Genomic DNA, 22,373 nt, shown 5'->3' with positions numbered 1-22,373 from the left:
GAATCAAACCCTGTCTGTCTTCTGCTTCAGCCTGTCCTACACATGTGCAGCCTCCCTGCCTTCACTGTGCTTGGGCCAGACAGTCTGAAATTACATCACTGGCATCTTGCTGCAGCTTAGATGGCATCACCTCAGGTTACACAGGACTGGGAGAGACCCACTGGCTCACCAAGTACAGCCCCTGCTGTCCAGGCAACCACGTCACCTAATCCCTTTGTAAGTGAATCAAAAATAGTTATGAACCATAGCACCATACCTCACTGGGCACCCCCCAGGCTAGCCATAAATGACATATTGTGGTGTAAACTGACTTGGGAAAAGTACACAGACACATCCAAGACAAATTAGAAACTGCAACAAGCAGAGAGGCAGCTTAGTCTAATGGCCAGGGAATGAGACAGGCAGTAAGATGGTTGGGTCCTGCTGCTGGCTCCTGCTCTTCCCTGTTCCACCCATAGTGCCATTACTCCATCCCTCAGCTTCCTCTGGGCTCAGACCAGGATAACAACATTGTCCCTCCTTCCTTCACAGATTGCTTTGAGTATTATAAGAAAAAGAGGGGCGCAAGAACTAAATATTTTTATCCACTTAATCTCCCCAGCAGGTTTTTAAACCCCATTTTAAAGCCCTCCTTTGCAATTCAGTCTGTGGATAATTTGCTACCTGCATCTCCATAAACTTTAACCTGTCATAGCCTGACAAAGGTGTAATTTCATCCCCAGGCTCTTCTGACTTGAGACTGGGGAGCTTCTCTTTGTGGATAAAGTATCAAAGCAATAGCTCTGAGACAACAGCTCTTTGCATCTCACAACCCACATATTATTCTCCCTAAACACAGTTTAACTGGCCAGAATCAAAACTTTTTCTCTCCCCTCATGCCTCCTCCCCACCGTGCACACAAACATAGATAAAAGCAGCAGACAGAGACACAGAGAGAGGATGGTTTATCCCACAGACAGGATTACTGCATCATGATGTAATGACCTTGTTCAGGAAAGAAAAAGGTTAGTTATATATCAGCCTGAGCTGTAAAAATACCAGTTCCTTTTCAAAATGAGGTAAAATAATGTCCATTTAAAGGTATTCTTAAGAAAACATGAAACACTTGTCTGGTGAACTGGAGAGAGAAGGAGCACAGCCTAAGTGGCCTCGGGATAACCCCTCTGCAGTCACATGTAACACAATGAATCTCACAAGTAGCAGTGCTCCTCTGCCAAGGATGCATGGAAAGGAGCCTGCTGCTTTCTACCTGTTTGTATCTTCAGACATCCAGAGTTCTTTCTGTACCCTACAAAGGTACATGGCAAAAAGAGCCATTTCTGTTTCACTTCAGGTGCAAAATGCTACAGAGCCAACTGTTTCAGTTGCTCCTTGCAAAGACTTTACATTTGTACTTGTTTTCTTCCACCTCAGAACAACTGGAGGGAGGAAGGCCATATGATGCCTTCATATGAAGCAATCACATGAAAGAATAATTCGAGTCCATTATTCTTTATTTTTAGACAACATTTAGTGAAACTTTGGCCATGACTAAAACTCCAAGGCTGAGATAATCTCATTTGTGACTACAGGTTCCTCAAAGGGACTTATTTCTAATGAATTTTCAAATGCTTTCAAAATAATAGGTACAGTATTTACCACTGAAAACAGTAAAAGAACACTGATGCTACTGCCCCAGTACAGCACACTTATTTCACTGCACTGCTGATATTCTGCTGAAGTGCATGAAGTGAAATATTGCACAAAGCCAATATTTACCAACAGACACTACAGTTGTGAAAGTTATATAGTCCTTCCATGGAAAAATAGGCTTCCAACAGGAAATACAAGGCATTTGGCAAGTCTTAACCTGCCAAGGGCAACTGCTCCATGTCCTGTTTCCAGGACAAGAAAGCCCTCCAGTTACTCCAGATTCTTCCAGTGGTGAATGCTGAGCTTGTCTGGTAAGTTTTCCGAGCCCAGTGGAAATCCTAAAGCAGACACAGAAAGCTCTGAGTCTGAATTGGCACCAGATGCTTTAGAAAACAAGTGATTTTCATTTTGTTACAGGAATATGAGAAGGCCAAAATGCTTTATTTGTCAGCACAGGAACAGCCACTCATCTAAGAGCATGAATATTCTGTTAAGTTTTTATAAAATCAGACTCTTCCAAGGAAACCCTGCACTGAGTAACAGTGCCATGTGCCAACTTACAGTGCTCTCTACACGTGTATGAGACAGGAAATGTATTTTCTATAGCAGATGAACAGCAATGACAGCCTTCAGACTAGAGTATGGAATATCATTTGCATCAAATTCCAACCTCTCAAGGAGCAGCCTACAGTATCTCCCTACTAGCTCAGACTCCATACAAAGGCCAACTCAACATCATACATCTACTGCAGTGTATCTTCTCAATTAACTAAGGAAAAGTGTATTAGGCATACATCAAACCTGCATTGCAGCTAGAGCTGCCAATTACTTATGGCAAAAGGGAGGCTGATTCATCCCACTGTATGTGGGCCTTGGCTGGAGTTTTCCCAGAACGCAACAAGAAAAGAAGAAAACCTCAGTGAACCTCCCCCTCATTCCCACTCCTTCCTCCCCCACAAATCACAGTCAAGAGGCTTGTGCTTGCAAAAGCAGCATTTCCTGGAGGATTCTTTCTTCAAATCACTCCTTTTCTAAATTCAGACAAAACACACAACTCAAAATCCATTTGCATATGGTATGTACGCATACAAGGACACCTCTCCCAAACACTGACAAGCAAAAGGCAAAGCAAAGGGTCTAAAGCACCTTTAAACCCCCAGTGCCCAGGGATCCCCACATCTTCCACTCCAGATCCCACAGCATTCCCAGGCCACCTGTGCAGAGAGCAATGGCTACCTGACAGCACTTGGCTTGGCACCAGCCTGCAACAGCTGAGCAGGGGCTGGGGGCCTTGCCTTTCTGCTCTCAGAAAGAACAGAACATTTCTGCTAAGCACAAGCACATCCTGAATCCAGACCTTTTCACAAGCTCCCTGTGTCAGATGCATTTAACACCTAACATATCACAAGTAGCAATGCTCCATCCAGCATGTCCCTCCTCCACTTTGTGTGTCTCAAATGAGCCTTGTGGCCTCAGGGGTGCCAGGGCTCTTCTCTCCCTGGCACTGCTGGATGGAAATTGGTCTTATTAGTTGCCATGGTCCTATTTAGGCACCTAGGTTTTCAAGGTGCCCAGCCACACCAACACCACTATTCTCCACAGTGAGTTCAGGACATAAAACTTCAATCATGTTTACTTCTAACTGCTATCTTTCATTGCTCTGACAGCACCCTACTGATGACCTTGGGCATCTGACTTCATCCTTTTGTTTCCAGTGTGTTTGACATGAGTCAACCTGGCACCCAGCCCCCCTGGAGCAGTCAGACCCAGCCTTAACACATCTCTGCTTGTTTTCCAGGCCTGACTTTTAGGCATTTATTGTAGATCTTTAAAACAGTTTTCACAGAAAATATGCTTCGAGATCCTCAGAGTGCAGAATAATACTTGATGCATGCACCTACTGCTCACTGCCTTCTGGCACCAACATTCAAAATTCCAGTGAGCACAGAGGGAGCCTGAGCTGCCCCTTCCATGGCAAGAGGGATCAGGAGTCAGACACAGCCAGCTCCATGGACCACAACACAACACCTCACCAGCATAGCAGGGCAGACCAGGGCAAGGTGTCTTCTGCCTAATGACCCCACCAACCAAAGCCATCAGTCTGATGAGAACTTGTGCTTAGAGGCTACTGGATTATGCAAGAGCACAACTTTTTCCTCTCCTTGCCCAAAAGCCAGTCCTATTAGAGCTTGATTTTGGGATTATGTTTACCAGACTCTTGTGGGTACACTGGCAGCTCTGTGTGATTCCTGTTTCAGTATACAAGCAATTACAGTCAGGATAGATGCAATCCTCAAACAGAGTCACGTGTGTCCAGGTATACCCATGAGGGCAGGCTCTGCCATTCTGCTGAGATCAGCAATGCAAACATGAAATGCAGCTCAAAAAGTACTCAAGAATCAGGCACCAGACCTCCTGTGCCATGTGTGGGCCTGGGAACTTCATCCATGTGCTGCTGTGTTCACTGATGGAGGGGAAAGAGAGCTTACCAAACCAAGGATTTAGAACTGGAAAACTACCTTGTAACCAGGTAGTCTTATTGCTTCTCCTTACTACATGAAGAACACTGGCATTCACCTTGAGTGTCCAGAGTGCTCCAGAGACCATGGGAGAAGACAGAGCATGTCCTGAAGATCAGATTGCTCAAAAGCTCTGTTCATATTACAAGTTATGGCATAGAAGTGTCCCCTAATTAGAGATGCTTTGTGGACAATTTACTTCAGAAACACACAAAGAGAGCAGAGGTTCCAGCATTTCAGTACCACAATAGATTTCAAGAACAGTCCAGGACACAACCTCTGTGTGTGAACTGTCAATACACTGCAGAAAAGAATAAGACTCCACTCTCAGTTTCTGCCTTCTGAAATGCTAACCATTATTCATGAGCGCCCCTAAAGAGGGGGATTCTGCATTCCCCTAGTGCAAGAAGAAGTGGAGAGAGAAGAAGAGTATGGAGAGAAGCTGTAGCACAGGCCATGGGGCAGAAATTATAGGAGAAGACTATTCCCACAGACTGCCACTCCAGATACTTCCAAATATTACCCCACCTCTCTGGTCCATGCATCCTACAAAGTGCAAGGCACCCTCCTCAAAAATAAACAAATCAAGGAGCAAATTCTGTCTGTTTTAGTTTTTTGCTAGAAATCTCCCTTCTTCCCAGCTTGAATTTTCTGAAACGAAGAAAGAGTCAGAGCACAGCACAGCTGATGTATCCCACATCTGTAGGAAATGCCACCCTGAGCTGCCTAGGCTTGCTAAAGAGATCAAACGTGGATGTAAGCAGCTCTTTTCTGGAGCAGGCATCGTTTCAGTTGTTAAAATATTCATGCACCAATAGGAGCTGTGGTATCAATGTCTGTCCCTGATACAAACAAACCTGAGCTTAAAGCCTGACAATCTGTGTTATGCAGAGTGGAATCACAATTAAAAGCCTTTCCCAAGCCTCCATTTCTGCAAACACACATATGACAGCTTTTCTGGTGACACATCAAGAGCAACCCAAATCCAAGTCCACAATCTTCTGCCTGTGAGGGGAGGAGACATTAAAAACAGCTTTAGCAAATGCCCAGGATTTTAATTGTGTGCTATCAGTTTTTCTCTCTCAGGTTTACCATGCACCAGCAGCCCTGTGGTTCATCTGGGGAGTGGCTGTATGCACCTGATAAATATGAGCTGGCATCTGGGCACTGCAGGTTGAATCAAGACTCTCTGCAGGGAAGCGCCTAGAAAATTTCTGATCTGGAGGATTTTCTCCTTCACAATAGGGAATAGAGAAGTAGCAGACAGAAAATGGAAAACATTAGGCCTTTCACTCCCCTCAAGAGACACAGAGAAGTACTTTCCAGTGCCCTTTCTAAATAGGGAAACTGATTTTTTGATGCCAGCAAACGGACAAAGGCTGGGGGGAGGTACAGCTGCTGCCCCTTCAGCAACACTGTCTGGAGAAATGAGTGCACCCAGGTGACATGGCAAGAAATGTTTAAATGTTTTAGTACTGCCCTCGTCACATGCAGCGAAGTGTGCATACACCCTGCAGAGCAACACTGAGCCTGCTAAGGTGCCAGAGCATTTTCAACACTTGAGGATTAGAGAGGAAATGAGAATGGTTTGGCTCTGGAGTCTGTGCTGTACTGCAATGTTGAAATGGCAGTTTGTTTCAGGCTTATGGGCATCTATGGCTGGACAAAAATGACATTGCAGTACCTTAAATTGTGGCAAAGCACGTGCATGAGCAGCAAGCTGGACCACAGCACAGAGCTCAGTGGTCCATGTGCCAGGTGTCACTTTCAGAAGTCAAAGGGTCACACCCAAATGTTTGTTTCCACTCCCTGACAAAGCACACTTTTGCCACTGGGACAATAAACAAACATGAAATTACCCAAAGATTCCTTGAGTATGTTTTGGATCCAAACTGCCTTAATCTGCTTCTGATGGCAATAAGACAGTTCATATGACCAGAGCAGAGCAAAGGATGCGTATCCAACCTTACCTCTGCCATTCCCCAACTCTGACCCTTACAGTGCTGTACCAGAGCACCACACCAAGCCCCAAACTCAGCATGTGGAGGCACTGAATACTCTTCCAGCTGTGGAACTGGCAGCACAGACTCCAGGGCAGAGACAAGCTTTGCTCTCCATCACTCAAGACTCAGTCACATCTGTTGGTACACTACTAGATAAGCAACTGACAATAAAACTAATGTTGGGAAATGAGCACACTGAATATATAACAACACAATTTCACCCTTGAACACTTATGCACACAGCCATAATGGTAAGCCTTTAGAGCAAAACAAAGCAACATTCATAGCAGAGGTTTCCTAACTGAGCAGGATATACCCCTCTTTAAGAGGGACATGATTTCCAAGTCTGCCTCTGAAAGGAATGATACAGGACAGGACATCAGAGTAGCTGGAGGCGCACCTAGGCCAGTGCTCTAGAGCCAGACTTGCAGGTAGGGCTGGTGCCATATGCTGACACAAAGACCCTCCCAACCCAGAAGCCAACAACCTGGAGTGCTTGTAGGCCTGTCTGTCCCCTGCCCAGGGCCTCCTGGGATCAAGAGCTCCAAAAGGGGGACATGAGACTGCAGCAACAACATCACAGGCTTCCTGGATGCCTATCAGTGGGACTGCCAGGGCAGATGCCATGGTGCTTGCCCAGAGCAAGGTGCACCCAACCTGCCACATCCCACACCACCTGAGGCAGTGAGTGCCACCTTGCAGCCCGATTCCCTGTCTCAGAAAGCCTAGGAAGCCAACTCAAACAGTGCAATGTCAGAGCTGAGCTGGAGCAGTGCAACTGAACAGGCAAAATGAGAATCCCTTGGCAATTTCCAACAAAGCACAGTGACACTCTTGCTGTTCACTGCATACAAGCCACAGCTGCTGATGCTCACCTGGAGACAATCTGCAGAACTCCAAGCACTGAGACTATCCACTAGCAAACCACACAATTTTATCATATTTTTCCATTATAAAATTACTGCTAGGAGCAGGAGACAACCAGCGACAGCAGGTCTGAGAGAAGAAATTCACATCAGTGTCTCTACCTGCGCTGACCCTGGCCCAGTGAAACCTACTAATTACCACTCGGCCTAATGCCATACTTCGAGTAACAGGAAAATCAAGGCCAACATAAGAGAAGATCCACAAGCTCAACTATTTGTGTCTGAAAGGTAAAAGGCAAAAGAGAGCTACAGGGAGAAAATGCTAGCTAAATACAAAATAGCACTAGTGAATGAAAAAGTTTATTTCTGCAGGTGAAATTCACGCTCTCTCTCTTTTCTACCACTGCCCTTCCTCCCCATTAAGTTCTTGGAGAAAAGCTTCAAGCACCTTTGGCATGAGCTAAGAATGGTAATGAAAGAGGAAGGTCACAGTGAGCTTCTGCCTGCCCACTGTGCAGCACAGCAAGAACAGAAATCAGTACTCAAACCAGAGAAGCACAAAGTGACAGCGCTGTTGATGTCCCAAAGTCACAGGGAGTCCAACCAGAGCAGCAGCGGAAGCCAGATCTGGCAACATCTCCCCTGCGACCGGTTCTGTGCAGGCATGGCTAAAATGAAGGAGGAGCTGCAGGCAGATCTGAAAGACCTTCAGATTCCCAGCTGGTTTTGAACCCAGAACACAGGCAGCTCCAGGGACGCTTGGATCCACAGTCACAATTAAAGTATTAAAAGAAAAAGAGAAGAAAGCTTCAGGCAAAGGGAACAAGAACTGAAAATGGGACTATCCCCACAAACTAGCTCTCCTCTAGGAGCAAATGCTGAGAGATGGCTAACACAAGAGCTGGATTTGCTACGTCCAATAACATGTTGCAGAGCTGAATGTGTCTGATCTATCTCTGGAATTGTATGTACGAAACTTGCAAAGAAATACAGGGGGCTGGAGGAAGACAACCTCTTGTGCCCAATTTTGTTTTTCTAGTCTTTGTGAGTCAGCTCAAGACACACAAGACAATCTAGACTCCAGCTTCCACACATTTTCTGAGTTTTGGTCAGATCCTTACAGAGGAATTGCCCTGTCAACAGTCTACCTGGAAAGGTAAAGTTCTCTTCCCTGCAGTCAGCAGTAAAATGCTCTCCAACTTCTGGGAAACCCTCCTACAGTCTCACTGGGCCTGTTAGCTTAGAAAGCACAAAGCCCCCATCAGTCCTTACAAAAAGGCAGCACACTTGTGTTAGAGCCCTGAGGTGAATGAGGCCCAAGCCCATGGTCTGTGACAACAAAGCAGCTCACCCTGGCTATTGCCTCCTGCAGCACTGCTGCCACAGCTGTTCTCAAACTGTTGCTGCTGCAAGTGGTGGCCCGTGAGGCCTGAAACTTAATCCTGTAACAGGAGCTCCTGAGACTTACTTTTAGTTATCCAGAGTCACTCAGTGAAGAAATGCCATCCATGCACATCTTGCTTCAGAGTACAACCTCCTGTGCAGCCCAGAGGCAGCTGCTTGCAGCCCCCCACCTACAAAGGCAGCCAGCCCCCAGCCCCAGCACCGTGCCTGACACCAGCTCCTGTGCCCAGTTCCACACTCAAGGAATGCAGCCCCAACCCATGCAGCTCCACACAGGCACAAGCATCACCCTCCCTCACCAGCCCATGCTCACCGCAGAACACCGGCTCAGGGCAGCCCTTCCCCTCCATGCATGACCTGCCATGGCAACCTTCACTGCCGGGCCTCGAACAACGCACCTGTCCATGTCCCAGACCTACAACCCATTACCCCTGACCCCTGATTTACTCCACATTCTGCTCACATCGTTGGGTAACCTGTGACTGGAAGGCCGAGGCTCCTCTGCAGCCATGTGCCACACTTCCACTTCCCCCGGCACAGCGTCCTCCTCCAGAGCGGTGCCCGAGCCCCTCCTCCCCGCCTGCCAGCCACAGAGAAGGTGGATCCACCCGAGAGGAGTCAGGAGAGCCGGACTCATCACCGCTGTGTCCCGCTCGGGCAGGCAGGCAGCAGCCTGGCTCCGGCCCTTCCGACAGCCCGTCCTCCTCCCCCTCCTCCTCGCTCCATGTCAGCCCGAGAGTCGCTCAGCAAAGCCCCTGCTGATCTCCGGCCTCAGGCTCCCCGTGCAGGCATCCCCGACCGTGCCCAGCAAGACAAGAGAAAGCAGCGTCCCCTCTCGGGCAGCCCCGGCGCCGGCTCGGATCCGGGCAGGTGGGGCATCAGCGGCACGGAGCCTTGACGGGGGTCTGCCAAGCCCTGCACACAGATACCCAGGCTGTTCGCTGCTGGCACACGCCGTGCCCACCCCGCAAACGGAAGGACACGGGGAGAGGCAAAATCCAGCCCCTCGACACCCCTCGGGCTGCAGGGCCCCAGACAACCCCGCTCCTCCCAGCCTGGGCCCACCATCTCTTTCAGATGTCGCTCGCTTTGAAGCCATGGCTTCTCCTGCCTGAATTCCCTCAGCCTTCCACGTTAAACCCTTCGCTGTGTTTAAAACAAGGCTCGTTTTCTGGCATCGGTGAAAACTGGATCTGCAAACTGCCTCAGTGACCAGCAAAAGGGGCCACTCGTGCCGAGTGCACCCCCCCGGCGGAGGAGGGGAGCCTGGAGCGGCCAGACATCGCGCTGGAGCACTTCCTCGGCTGGCTGGTGTACAAGTCTGGGACAAAGGGACAACCCAGCACAGGGACCAGCTCCAGTGTGGCATCAGGCACCACCATGCACGCACAGAGAGAGACCACCCTTCCCTGAAGGGATTTCGGGAGAAACTCGGCAGGTGCCAAGGTCAATCGGATGCGCATTGCCAATAACGAGTATTAAAAAAGAAAAAAAAAAAAAAAAAAAGGAAAAAAAAAAAGGCGGGGTTATTTATAGCCCAGAATTTCTCACTCCTCTGCAGAAGCGCAACCCAGAGGCGGCATTGTTGGGAGATGGGGAACACACGCACCGCGGCCGCGTTAATGGCCGGTGCCGGCGCTGACACAACTTCAGCTGCGGCTCTGCGGCTCCGGGAATCCTTCCCGCAGGACACCGGGCTCCGGCCACCGCCGACTGCCCGGCAACACACGTGTCACTGACGGCAGCGGCACCCCGGAGACGCAGAGACAGCCCCGCCACCGGCGCACCCCGGCCCTGCCCGCGGCGTCATCCTCCCATCGTCGGGAGGAGACGGAGCGCCGCAGACGCGGCCACGGGCACCGCGCTTCGCCGGCGGCCGCAGGGCCCGGCCGGGGTTATCTGGACCCGCCTCGGCCGAGGTTACCTGGAACTGCGGTCGCTCATTGCTGCGCGGCCCGGGTTACCTGGAGCCGCGGCGCTCATTGCCGCCCGGCCGGGGTTACCTGGAGCCGCCGTCGCTCATCGCCGCCCCGCCCGTCCCCCGCCGCCGCCGCCGAGCGCCCCCCGGGCGCGGCCCGTCCCCCCGCGCCGCCAATCGCCGCGCGCGCGCCCGCCCGCCCCGCGCGTCGCGGGGCCGCCGCAGCGGCGCTGGCGCAGCCAATGGGCGCGGCGGGCGGCCGGTGACGACACGCGGGCCGGGGCTGGGGCTGGGGGCAAATCTCGTGTTTCAGGGCAGCGCGCAGGGAAAGCGCGGCGCGGGGGGGTGCCCGCCCTCCGAGCCCCGAAGCTCCCCAGAGGGGTGCGGCAACCTGGGAGGCGCCACCTGCGCCGGCCGGCAGTGCAAGGGGTCCTGAAAGGCATCATCACCCTCCCTGGTCTTCGTCCGCTGGGAATAGGAAATGCACCGTGAAATTCGGGGCTCCCCCGGATGACGTGTGCATGTGACAGCCTGTGGGCTTCTGTCCGCATCCAAACGTGGGAGAAGCCCGGCGGGAGTGAGGCTGGAGCATCAGCTCCGGCCACTCCTGCCACAAAGAGGGCACTCCTTGCAAACATCTCCCTACGCACCAGAAGAAAAAAATCTTATTCACGGTCTGTGTTTTCCATTCTCCTTCATTCTTTTAGAATTATGCTTCCCTAGGCAACGTGTGGTCCTTCTCCTTCTGAATCCACGAGTTCAGCTCCTCCTCCTCAGGCATCAAACGTAGAAATAGACCCAGCTTTGATGAGGATGGTCTGACATTTACAATATTTCCAGGGGGAAAAAAAAAGTGCCAATAAACATGACCAAATTTACAATCTCTGCAGCAGAGCCCACAGGGCCCTGGGCATGGAGCAGTGCTGGGGCTGGGAGCACCAGCCATGCTCTGAGCTCGGGGCTGTGCCTGGTCCCAGGAAGCTCTACCAGCCCCAAGTGCTGCCAATGGAAAGGGCTGTGCTGTTACATACCAAACTGAGCATACCTTTGACCATTTTTTTTTGTTTGATTTGTTGGGGAATTTTTTCCTGATGGAGATGCACAGAGTATGTGTAACAACACATTATGGAGCAGCCAAAGGCAAGCAATGAAGACTTACCTTCTGCTGGTTGCTATTGCCAAAGGTAAGGTAGGCCACACGTATCCAAGAGGAGATTAACAAACTGTCCCAGCCCCAGCATACCACATGTGATCTTCTCTGACCACGAGTGATCAGGCTGCTGCCTTACAGCTCATTCAAAGGACCGGTTCTCCAGAAGCAAGAACTCACTGAGTCACCAAGTGCACACTGACGTGACAAGCAGCCCTGACTGAATCACTGCCATCCCCTCCTGCTGTAAGCTGAAGTCTCACCAAGGTTCTCTTCCCCAGTGTGAGTCAAACCTGTCACTTAGCTGGCTGGTTCTGCAGTGATTACAGTCAAGCCATAGAGCAAATTGTCAGTGTTCTTTCCACTCCCACAGAGAATTACTCCTGTGGATAGATGACTTTCAGGATCTTCTGAGGTAAGCAGGAATTATGAAAATCTGCTGTTCCTCAACAATGGAAGAAGAGGCCTTCTATTTTCTGCTGCATGTAGTGTCCATGTGACAGTGTCATGTCCAGTGACAGCACTGCATGGATCCAGGAGGGCTGGGATAAGCAGTGGGGTGACTCCTGCAGAGGACACACTCTTGTTGAGCCCAAGGGGGTTAATTAGCAGAGGATGCAGGTTTTGGCCTTCGGCTCTTCTCCTGTCGAAGTCCATGTAAAGCTTTTGGAGGAATGTCCCGTGCCTGCAGCGAGAAGGGAACGCAGCTGAAGGAGCTGCCAGGGTCCCTGCAGGCTCACCCAGCCCTGCAAACCACACTGGCTGCTGCAAACTGCTGCTTACAACAGCCCAGAGCAGGAAAGGACTGAGCAGATGGGGGACCAGCCACCTTCAGAGTAAAAATCCTTCCCAATGGCTTTGGAAAGACTGGTGGGTCATTCACCAGCCCCACACCCTGGAGTACCACGAGCCGTGGGAAGTGCAAGTCCTGTTCACAGGCTTCCAAAAGAGGGAGGCAGCTCAAGGAAAAGCTGCACATAGAGCATGAAATCAGGCAATTACAGTTGTTAGGACTGAATCTGCAAGTGAATCACTTCTATTCCTTTTAAAAAGTCCAACTAAAATCTAGTTTTAGAATAAACTTTTAGCAGAACTGTTCATAGGAGCACCATAAGAAAACTGCAGGCTCGGTGAAGCATCAAGCCCAGGTCAGGCTGCCCTTTGCCAAAGGCTGGGCAACAACAGATGAAGGAAGAGTTTCAGTTTCCTTTCCCCTGTGAAAGAACAGAAACTTGACTCTGTGACTGCATGCAGTAAAAAAGCAGATCAGATCTCTTACACTCAGCCCTGTCCAAAGCTACAACTCTCCTGGGAGCCAAAGAAACTTTGCAAGCATTGACTGTGCACAGTGGAGGTTTGCCTGAAACTTACAGAGGGTTTTTAAATGTCTGTGCCTTTCAGGTCGGCCTTCGGAGACCGCAAAGCCCTTGAAGCTGTGCATTTCAGCCTTCCAGGGTTCTCCAGCTATCTTTAAGCTGTTAAATGGAAGTCAGCTGTCCCATACCTGATAGAAAGCTGACTTTGCATGCCTGTCCCATGCTTTCCTGGCAAAGGAGACAAAGAGTGGCAGCAAAAGGCCACAAAGGGGAAATTGCCCAAACTGCAGAGCTCCCCTGCTCCTCATGCCAGCTGTAATGAGGCTGACCCTGTTGGAGCTGGAGGGCTCTGCTGCACTCTATAAGCAGCTGCATGTGCTGACAATGGGCACATTGCTCAAGCACATTGCTGGGAGAGGGGAAAAAAGAAAAAAATAATGACTGCATGGTCAAGGTACCTACACAGTCCCAGGGTGCCGGGCTCAGCAGTGCAAGCTGGACTTGCTCCATGGGTCCACCTGGGTTGGTCTGGGCTGTGCCTGACCTGCAGAGTGTGGCTGAGTGACCTGGCCCAGACATGGACATGGTGATGGCTTTGTCCTCACAGGGCATAGGACAGCAGGTCAGTCCCTACTAGACATCAGTTCCCTGTGACTGTCACATGCACGTCCCAGCGAGCTGGAAATGCTTTGAGAGTCCACACACCCACCCATGAGGACCAGCCTCCAAGATCCCAGGGCCTGCCCAAATCCTGAACACAGCCTTCATCTACACCAGAATTGGTCCTGCCACATTTATCACACCTTGCTGGCAAACATGACACAGTCTGAGCAGTAAGTGTGACTGCTGATGGAGTGTCAGTAGGTTTTGATGAGAAGAGGTTATCCCATTAAGGATCCCAATAGCCCCTCACACTCAATGGTAGCTGCCAGAGAGCTCATTTTACAGATAAAAGTAATTCCAACCGTCAATCCATCCCCATCAACAAAATCCCAATAAGAAGCAACCTATTCTGTCCCCTAAGAGCTGTGGGTATTCCAGTCCCCTGCAGGTTTCCCCCATGCCAGGCTGCTGAGGCACCAGCACCTGGCCCCATGGTCCCACTCCTCCCCAAGGCTGCATTGCATACACGGGGGACTGAGGGAGCCCCTCTGCCTGCCCTGCAGAGACCAGGGGGGCCTGCAGTGGCACAACAGCAGCACCTGATTAACTGTGCCAGGGGCTGGAGTGGAGAGCACTGGGGGGAGGGGACACGGAGGGACGCTGAAAGCTGACAATTGAATTTGGAGGCCAGCTTGGCCCATGATGTCATGGCTGCCCAGCCACTGGCTGTGGGTGAGCATCTGCTGGGAGCTGGGCATGGTTATTTGCCTGAGGTTCAGACCTTTCCCAGCGGCTCTGAATCAAGCTGGTTGTCCTGACAACCTGGATAGTGGCAGCTTCTGATAACCACGTAATGAGGTTGTCACAAAAAGGAGCCCCTCCATCAGAGAGGTTTAGGGATCATTAATGTTTCCAAGGGAGTGGAGGGAAGAAGAGGTAAGGGGACCATCTGGCAATGCTGGAGCACGTCAACAGCCTCCCTTGGCAAGGAGCTTCATTAGGCAGGAACCACCTACCGACAGTAGCGATGGGAACAGGCAGGCAGCCTGCCAGCAGCCAAGGGTCCCCACTGCTCAGCTGGGCAGCGCTGACATCCAGGCAAAGACAGAGCAGGGAGGACACACAGGTGCTGCCTGGGACTGATTCAAGTTGCTGAGCAGTGGAAGTGCCCAGGGCTCACGTGGGATCAGGACAGTAACAGCCTGGGACAAGTGACACAGTGAGGCTGGCACAGAGGCCTTCCCACGGCGCTGCAGCTCTCACGTGCTGCGTCCTGCAGGGTAAGGACTGACAGACTCTGTGCCCTAGCTTACCCCATTTGCAGGTAGCTGCTGTGAGTGGTTAGAATAGTTCCCACTCCTGTCCTGCAATCCTGCTCAGGGCAGGGCACAGACTTACAGCAATGAAGCTCATTCAAAGAGAATTCTGATGTCCTGAGGATCCCTGTCGGCTCAGGTCCAAGATATCCCCTGAAAACTGAACCTGTGGGATCAGGCAAGGCACCAAACACCGTGTCTTCCCCTGGGATCTTCTCAACCTAGGAAACACTTTGTCCTTCACCATGTCCTTGTGAAACAGGGATTCATTCACCCTGTACTCAGACCTGCAAGGCACCTCCTGTGGCTGCAATAACAGTGGGTTGAGGTGTGCAGTGTGAAACCTTTGTGGATGGCAGTAACACCATAGCTTGGAGAAACTCAGTTACCAAACTGCTGATCCCCAGGACCAACTTCCTGGAGAAGAAAGCCCACCTTCATGTTAAATAGCACACTTTAAAAAAAAAAATTGCCTGTAAAATGATGAAGTCTGAATCTTTCCTAAGAGGAAACAGAAATTACCTCCATAGATAAGTCCTTATGAATCTTCCAGCAACAACTGACAGAATGTGTCTTTTATGTCACTATAATCTGTTTTAAAAATATCTACTAAGTGTAAACACTTGCTAAAGTCAGCATAAGACTTTATTAATACACTTAACACTTTATTTAGTAATAAAGTTTTTATATTAAAAACTGCTGTACTTTTAGGACATATTTTTACCTCAAACCATTTCCCTATTCAAAATTAGTGCTTCAACCGTGGATTTAACTGAGCTCTAACAGGACTATTAACACATGTCAATTAAATACCAATCAACTACTAAAGACTGCATTTAATAGATACGTTTCTTAATACACTACTGCTATACCTCATTAAAATTGTGTTGAATCTTCACAACTGTTGTAAACAATCAAGTGGGATATAATCCACCTCCAGGAGCTAGTAAAACTGAATGTAGTGCTCTCCTACTCTGGGGAGGGGAGGTGTGTGATATAAAATTCAAAGCTAAGACAAAGACCCAGTTGATTACACATAAGCAGTTGACAACAGAAGCACTCTCAGATTAACAGTAGGCATCAGGTTCCCAAATCCTGCCTCTCTCAGAAAGGACAAGAATGACTGCAAGGAGATCCCACCCTGGAAGAGGGTTTTGCCAGAGGGAAACAACAGGAACTGATTTTGCTCATACCTGTGCTCTGCAATCCTACCTGAGCTGTCTTCAGTGATTCTTCCCACAGCATTGCTCCTCCAGCTTTGGCAGAGGGGAAGCTGAGGCAAAGAGCAGCTCGGGCTGGGCAGCAGCTGTGCAGTAGCTGTGCCTCTCATGGATCCCCAGTGTCACTCCCAGCCCCCTTTTTGCTTTGTGAATTGCAATTTAAATCACTTCCAACAGGAGTAGCAGGACTAGCTTGAATGTATCAAGCCCTACCTGAACACAGCTTGTAAACAGAACACATCACAGCTTCCTGCAGAAACACCAGTGGGATCCAGAATTTTTCAGGACAATCCCTGTCAAATCCAATCCTGTCTGGCTTGCACTTAAACACCAACCATGCTCCTCCATAGGGAACATCCCATTTGACTGAACACAAGCAAAGATGACCCACCTGTCTGCAGAATTTTATCTGCTCAAGATGCTGAATTCAGTCTGCTCTCAGGACTGAGAAAGCCAAGATCCACCCTATCTATCCAAACAGCACAGAATGGTTTCCAGGCCTTCCTGGCACCAGAGAATAAGGTTCTTCACCCAGAGGAGTGTGGGCAAGCTGTCACAGCACAAACACCAGATTTCACAATACATGACCATGCCCAATCCTCTGCACCAGAGAATCTCAGCAGAGGTGAGAGATCCCTTCCCCTGCAGGAACATCCATACATGACTATGGTACAGTACACTTTAAAGGCACAATCTGACAATAAAACCACCACAGCAAGATGGGTATGTGCAGCAAATTTATCTTCTCCAAAAATAGTCATTCAACAGTGATTCTTCATTGGAACAGCCACACATCACCGTGCCTCTGTTTTCAGCTTGCAAAATGTCTAGAGGTGGGTGAGGCATAGAAAAAACATTCTCCAGGCTGTTTATCTTTGTTTTAATATGAAAAGCATTTGCCAGCATACTAGATTTTTACATTCTCCATTTTCTCCCCAGCTACTTGTGAGCAGGAATTATACCAATTTTTGTTCCTGCCAAGAGACATCAAAACAGAGAGCTTAAGAGGTGAAATGCCACCATTTTACAGGCTGCCACACTGTGGCAGTTCAGGCTTAGCCGTACTATGGCAGTGTCTGTATCTGGGGTTTTAATTTACATTCACCTCAATGTAATCATTAAGACTAATTAATGAAGCACTGAGTGGAGCAAGTGTGAAGCTGCCCTGCCTGCACAGCCCTCAGCTCTTGATAGCTGAGCTCAACTCTGTCAGTGGGAGATCTGCTGAGCTCCCACCTTGATGTACAGAATTGAAAAGGGTAAACCATTGGTGGTACCTGGCATTCTAGAGTTTTAGAAATGCTGAATATGAAGGCCAGTATTTAATCTGTGACTGTCCAGAGCGTCTCAACATCCCAGACCAAAACCACATGAGGGTAACATCCAAAGCAAAGGTATGAAAACTGATTCAAGCAAATCAGGCTGTTAAAAAATGAAATGGAATTAACAGTTTTTACACTGGGACCACTACTGAATCTTTTTTAAATGCCTGTTTCTTGGCCAGACATGTTTGCAATAAAAAAATCTTGCTCTGTGGCTCTTTTCCACTGAATGCAGTTATGCTTCAGGAGCAGAAAGGGCTTAGGCAGGGATTCAGAGCTCTTTTTTGCACTCCATCACCAGAAGATTTCACGTGGGGATGATTCTGGCCTGAAGATACTCGAGTGCTGTTTGCTGTGGAAGGGAAGCAGTGTTGAGCAGCTGCTAGGAAAACTTTGCCATACCTCATCTCCTGCTGCCCTCAGGGTATTCTGGTGAGAGCAGAAAATCTGATGCCACTGAAGTCCATGATTTCCCTATGAGACATGCTCCATGGGAGCAGGAAGGGAGCCAACCTGTGAAGGAAGCAGCAAGGCACTACAAAACAGGGTGGCGATACAGACTCGTATCCAGAAACCAACAAGCTGAAGAGGAAAGACTCTGCTTTATTTTCAATTCATCATCCCATAATAACACAGTCAGAAAGACTCCAGGCCCAGGCTGAGTTACCTTTGGCTGGCCTGTAGCACAGACAAACTCATAAAGGTTTGCACCCTTCACAGACCCTAGACCTTCAGCTATGGTATCACAGGAGAGGGTCTGAGCTAATCCTTCAAAGAAGATGAGACACCTGAGGCTGCTTTCATCTCTAGTGGTTCCTTCTCCTTCCACACATGAAAGTGGATCCTTATGTCCATGTGCCTCCTCCTGCTCATTCAGCTCTCCCTTGAAAATCCACTGTTCCCACAACAAATGTTGTGAATCTGAGCATTACCCTCACCCTAGATCGTATGAACTCTGATTTCACAGCTCCATGGGTGTCAGGGGTGGATATGAACAAAGGTGCAAACACACAGCTCTGCAGGATGGCTTGTGAGGGCTGGAGAATGCAGGTTCCCAGCTTGCTGCAATGCAAAGGTACCATAGGCATCAGGATAACATCAGCCCACAGGGCCTGAAGAAGAAAAAGGTCTTTATGTGGTTCCCTTTCCACAAAGGAAGGCTTCATTGCCTGGAGAATATCCCATGACAGAGTTTACTACTAGGCTGGCTCAGGGCAGTGCTCTCCCAGCACTAGAAGACCAGAGACAAGGGTTGTCTGTGCACTTCCACAGCAGCCTGAAAGATTGAAGCCTTACAATTAGAAAAAGCATGATAGAGAATGCCTGTCTTGACTTAGAGAATACCCTTCCCAAGCTTACTGGGGTTGTGACCTGGAAAATTAAAATGCAAGAAACTCTCCAGCTGCTGACCAGGCAGAGTGGTTGATATTGGATTAAAGATTCTGGGCTCTCTGCTGCAGCACACAGGCACCAACTGCTCTGGCTGAAGTGCCCCTCTCTTCTTTAGTGTGCCCAATACCAGCTACAGCAACAGGACTGAGACTGTCTTTGTGATACAAACAATTTGCAAAGCTGAAGAGAAAGATTCCTCTGAAACCTGATTAAGTGAGACACTTCAAGCAGCATTTCAGAAAGCTGGCCCAGAGGAAGGACTGTTGACTTAGTGAGACTGACCACATCATCATGGAGGTAAATGGAGAATGTGCCAAAAAGCAAACTTACATCACCTCAGATGTACAGATCACCTCAGTGCACTTCTTTAGTGGAAAGCATCTCCTTCTTCTCTTCACTGTGAACCCTCCAGCACCTTCCTTCCCTTTCTCCCCTGCACACACTTGCAGCTCGCTTTACATCAGGACACAGCCAGTAAAATGTGCAAGATTTGTTCATGCCAAGCAGTATTTCTACTGTTTGTCTCCAAACCCTTGGTTTTGTTTGGCCACAAAGGGAACTCCATAAGCAACAGTGAGGGCTAAGCAGTGTGCATGAACAAACACCAAGGAGGAGTTCATTCCATAGATTTATCTTCCATGACATTGGGACAGCTACAGTCTGCTTTGACACAGCATAGATGGAACCAAATATTAGTTTGAAGACAGAAAGCCACTATCCCAGAAATAATCCATTTATCATAATTTCAGAGTCCAGAAAGCAGTGCAGCATGAGTTTTCTGACAAAAGAGTGTTTTTTTATTTCTCATGATTATTGAATTATGCATTTCAGTGTACAAAACAACACAGGTTTGACAAGTTGTACTTGAACAGTAGAAGAGTTTTGAACCCCAAGATTAAGGAAAGATATATTCCTGAGACCCTGGCCACATGACAGTCTACAGGAAAAGGGTAAGACCTGTTGGACATCTTTTCAAAACACTTTCAGTGACCAGCTTCTTTAAGAAGTTCAAGGAAGCACCAATTTCAGCATGCATCCACAAGGTGGAAGAACACAATTCATGGAAAATCTGTGAAAGTTTTATTCTCCATCCAATATGGATCAAAATCAAATGTAGTAAGAAAAATATATTTCAAGAATTGTAAGTATGACCTTTTGGCCAGCCTCAGTCAAATGTATAAAACATGACAGCACATTTCAACCCTCACCTCTGACTGGGAAACTCGGGTGCATAGAGAATACAGTCACTCTTATTGACCTGGTGCTCAAAGATGTCACCCAATCAAGAGCTGGGTTCAGGAAGAAATCCAGTTGACATTAAAATGTTAAATGCAATGGACTGAATCCAATTATTTCTATTGCAATTGCTAATATATGAGATGGGGCTGGAAGGTCTGATTACCAAGATAAACAGGTGCCATCAATGGCACTGAAACAGAGACTGATTGCAGCTTGGACATGTCCTGCTCTGCAGTGCCAGCTCAGAGTCCCCTTCCACTCCAGACCTGCTGATATCTGGGAATCCAGTAAATTCCCATGGGCTCAGAGAATCCCTGTCCCAACAATAGTGTCTGGGTGCTCTCATGCATCACAAAGGCTACAAACCTGCAAGTTTGCCCAACTATTTTGCTAACCTCCATGTTCCATGAGATATTTCCTTCTTTTGGTACCCAGAATATTCAAAGTTCAGAGATTTATGATCCCTGGTAAATGCAGCATATAAAAAGAGAAACCATCTCCTTCCATGAGCAAGTTAATTTCTCTTATAAGAGTGATCTCACATCAAGCCTTCATCTCTTCAGCCAAGCTACCAAGACTGCCTTCACTGTCATGGAAGTGCCTTTGCTGGTAAGTCTCCCTGCCAGTCCAAGCTCTTCAATGCAAAGATATGTCATAAACCTTCATCTCAAAATACCCTTCACTGAATGAGAGGAAAGTGACTGGGGTGAATTGACAGCTTTCAGCCATCTGAAATGACTTTGTGAAGTTTTATAGGGACCCAACCCAGCCAAGAACAATCACCCTTAAAACATATATTAAAATTAATTCTGTTAATTATTTAATTAATTTAAAATTAATCAAATATCTTTATTTTTTCATTAAGGAAATAGCAGTATGTTGCACTGGAGCACCGACTCCACCTCTGTGTCACTGTGACACCTGCACTGACAGTCACACTCAGCTCCTGCCAGTGCCCCATGGAGCCCACCAGGATGGGGCATCACACCTGGTACTCACCTCCCAGGATTGTATGGAGCAGGTAATGATTCCATACAAACAATCTGCTCAATGATAGGTCCCATCCCATATGGAGGCACTGTCAGGGAGGAACAGAGCCAGAGGCAGTGCTGGATTTGTGGTAACCCACCTGCTCTCCTGATCCCATGGATCCACACTGCACTCCAGGATGCAGCCAAATGTAACAGGTGATTCCATGGCATTCCTCCAGCTCACAGCAGTGTAAGTAAGACTGGGCTCCTGCCCTCCTTTTCCTGTGCTAAAGCGTGGCTTTATTGTGCAGCTGCAGTCTGAATGCCAATCCACTCTGCCTCTGGCTGTCTGCAGGACCCAGGCTCTCACGCTTCAGTGCATCCTTGCAGTTGAAACAAGATGTTTGCTCATACATATTTTTAATCCTGTTGCTACCCTGGCTCCTTGTTAGTGGCCTTGCACAGCCATTGGTTCCACACCAGGGGAACAGCCCAATTATCTTGCACAACTCAGGGGAGAGCCACTGCTCCAGGAGGAGAGGGGTGCTTGCCCCAGAGGGAACAGCTGCTGTCCCCTGGTGAGGGGACGAAATCCCAGAAGTTCAGAAAGTCTCAACAAGGCAAGGGAGGAAATGCCAGATAAATTCCTCATCACCACAGGAAGAGAAACACCATCCTTCTGGCACATGCTGTCTTTGTTACATCTGTGGGCTGTGCAGGTAAGGAGTGATTTCTGAGCAGAGCAGCTCCCTGGGGCAGAGCTCTGGGAGTAACGTGGGCTGGGCACACTCACTCTTTACAGGGCAAAGTGACACCTGGTCACAGACTCAGAGCTGGCCAGTAGAGACATACTGCTGAACAGGATGGGCTTACCCATCACCAATATTTCAGCTTCTGTTGACTTGGACTGAAGCTCAGTCCAAGCCCAGTCACACTGACCAGTGTCCCCTTGGAGCTGACACCTACAGGACAAGCTACAGTCAGGGCTACCAGCAGACAGCCTCGTCCCACTCCCCCTGCACACAGGGCAGACATTTCAAGCCTGGCTGCAGTATGAGGCACAGAAGGAGGTAAGACAAGCATTATGCATTTCAGCTAAGCCAAAATCTCTCTGCTCACTTCTCCACACAGACATCACCACAGAGACCCAGCGCTGCTCCTTCAAGCTTGTCATCACATGAGACATGGGCTCCCCCTCCCATGAGAGATCTCATCTGTCAGCTCAGGCTGAGGCACGTGAGACCCAGCTCCTTCTCCCAGGAGAGCAGTGACTGTACAGCCCTAGCTACACTTACTGGTGTCTGTAGTGAGGGAAGAGGAGGCTGACTCACCCTTTGGAGGTCCAGTCCCTTTGCCACCTGCCTTCCCCAAGCTCTGCACCAGCAAAATGGATTTTCACTCTCAGTCCTGCACACAGTCTTGGGCAATCCCACGTGATTTTGTGTGGCAGCCGTGCTCTTTTTGAGATACTGCATGGTCAGGAACAGATTGTCTGCACAACA

The 22,373-nt window shown here is 49.0% G+C and overlaps 1 protein-coding gene across 6 annotated transcripts in view; it reads right to left on the bottom strand.

Annotated features, from left to right (window-relative positions):
- PAK3 (p21 (RAC1) activated kinase 3) overlaps positions 1-22,373 on the bottom strand; it is a 126,317-nt gene that overhangs the window by 60,893 nt on the left and 43,051 nt on the right. Inside the window, exon 1 of one of the 6 annotated variants that reach the window (XM_058032363.1) lies at positions 11,502-11,523. The exons of 2 other annotated variants lie outside the window; for them this stretch is intronic. The gene's annotated coding sequence lies outside the window, so the exon portion shown is untranslated. Of the gene's footprint in view, positions 1-10,348; positions 10,477-11,501; positions 11,524-22,373 lie in introns of those variants that run through there. 3 more of the 6 variants (XM_058032358.1, XM_058032362.1, XM_058032357.1) reach the window with 3 other exon arrangements.

This window comes from Melospiza georgiana, chromosome 12 (genome assembly GCF_028018845.1).
Source record: "Melospiza georgiana isolate bMelGeo1 chromosome 12, bMelGeo1.pri, whole genome shotgun sequence".
In the NCBI taxonomy this organism is placed as follows: Eukaryota; Metazoa; Chordata; class Aves; order Passeriformes; family Passerellidae; genus Melospiza; species Melospiza georgiana.
This window is presented reverse-complemented; position numbering and strand designations above follow the sequence as displayed.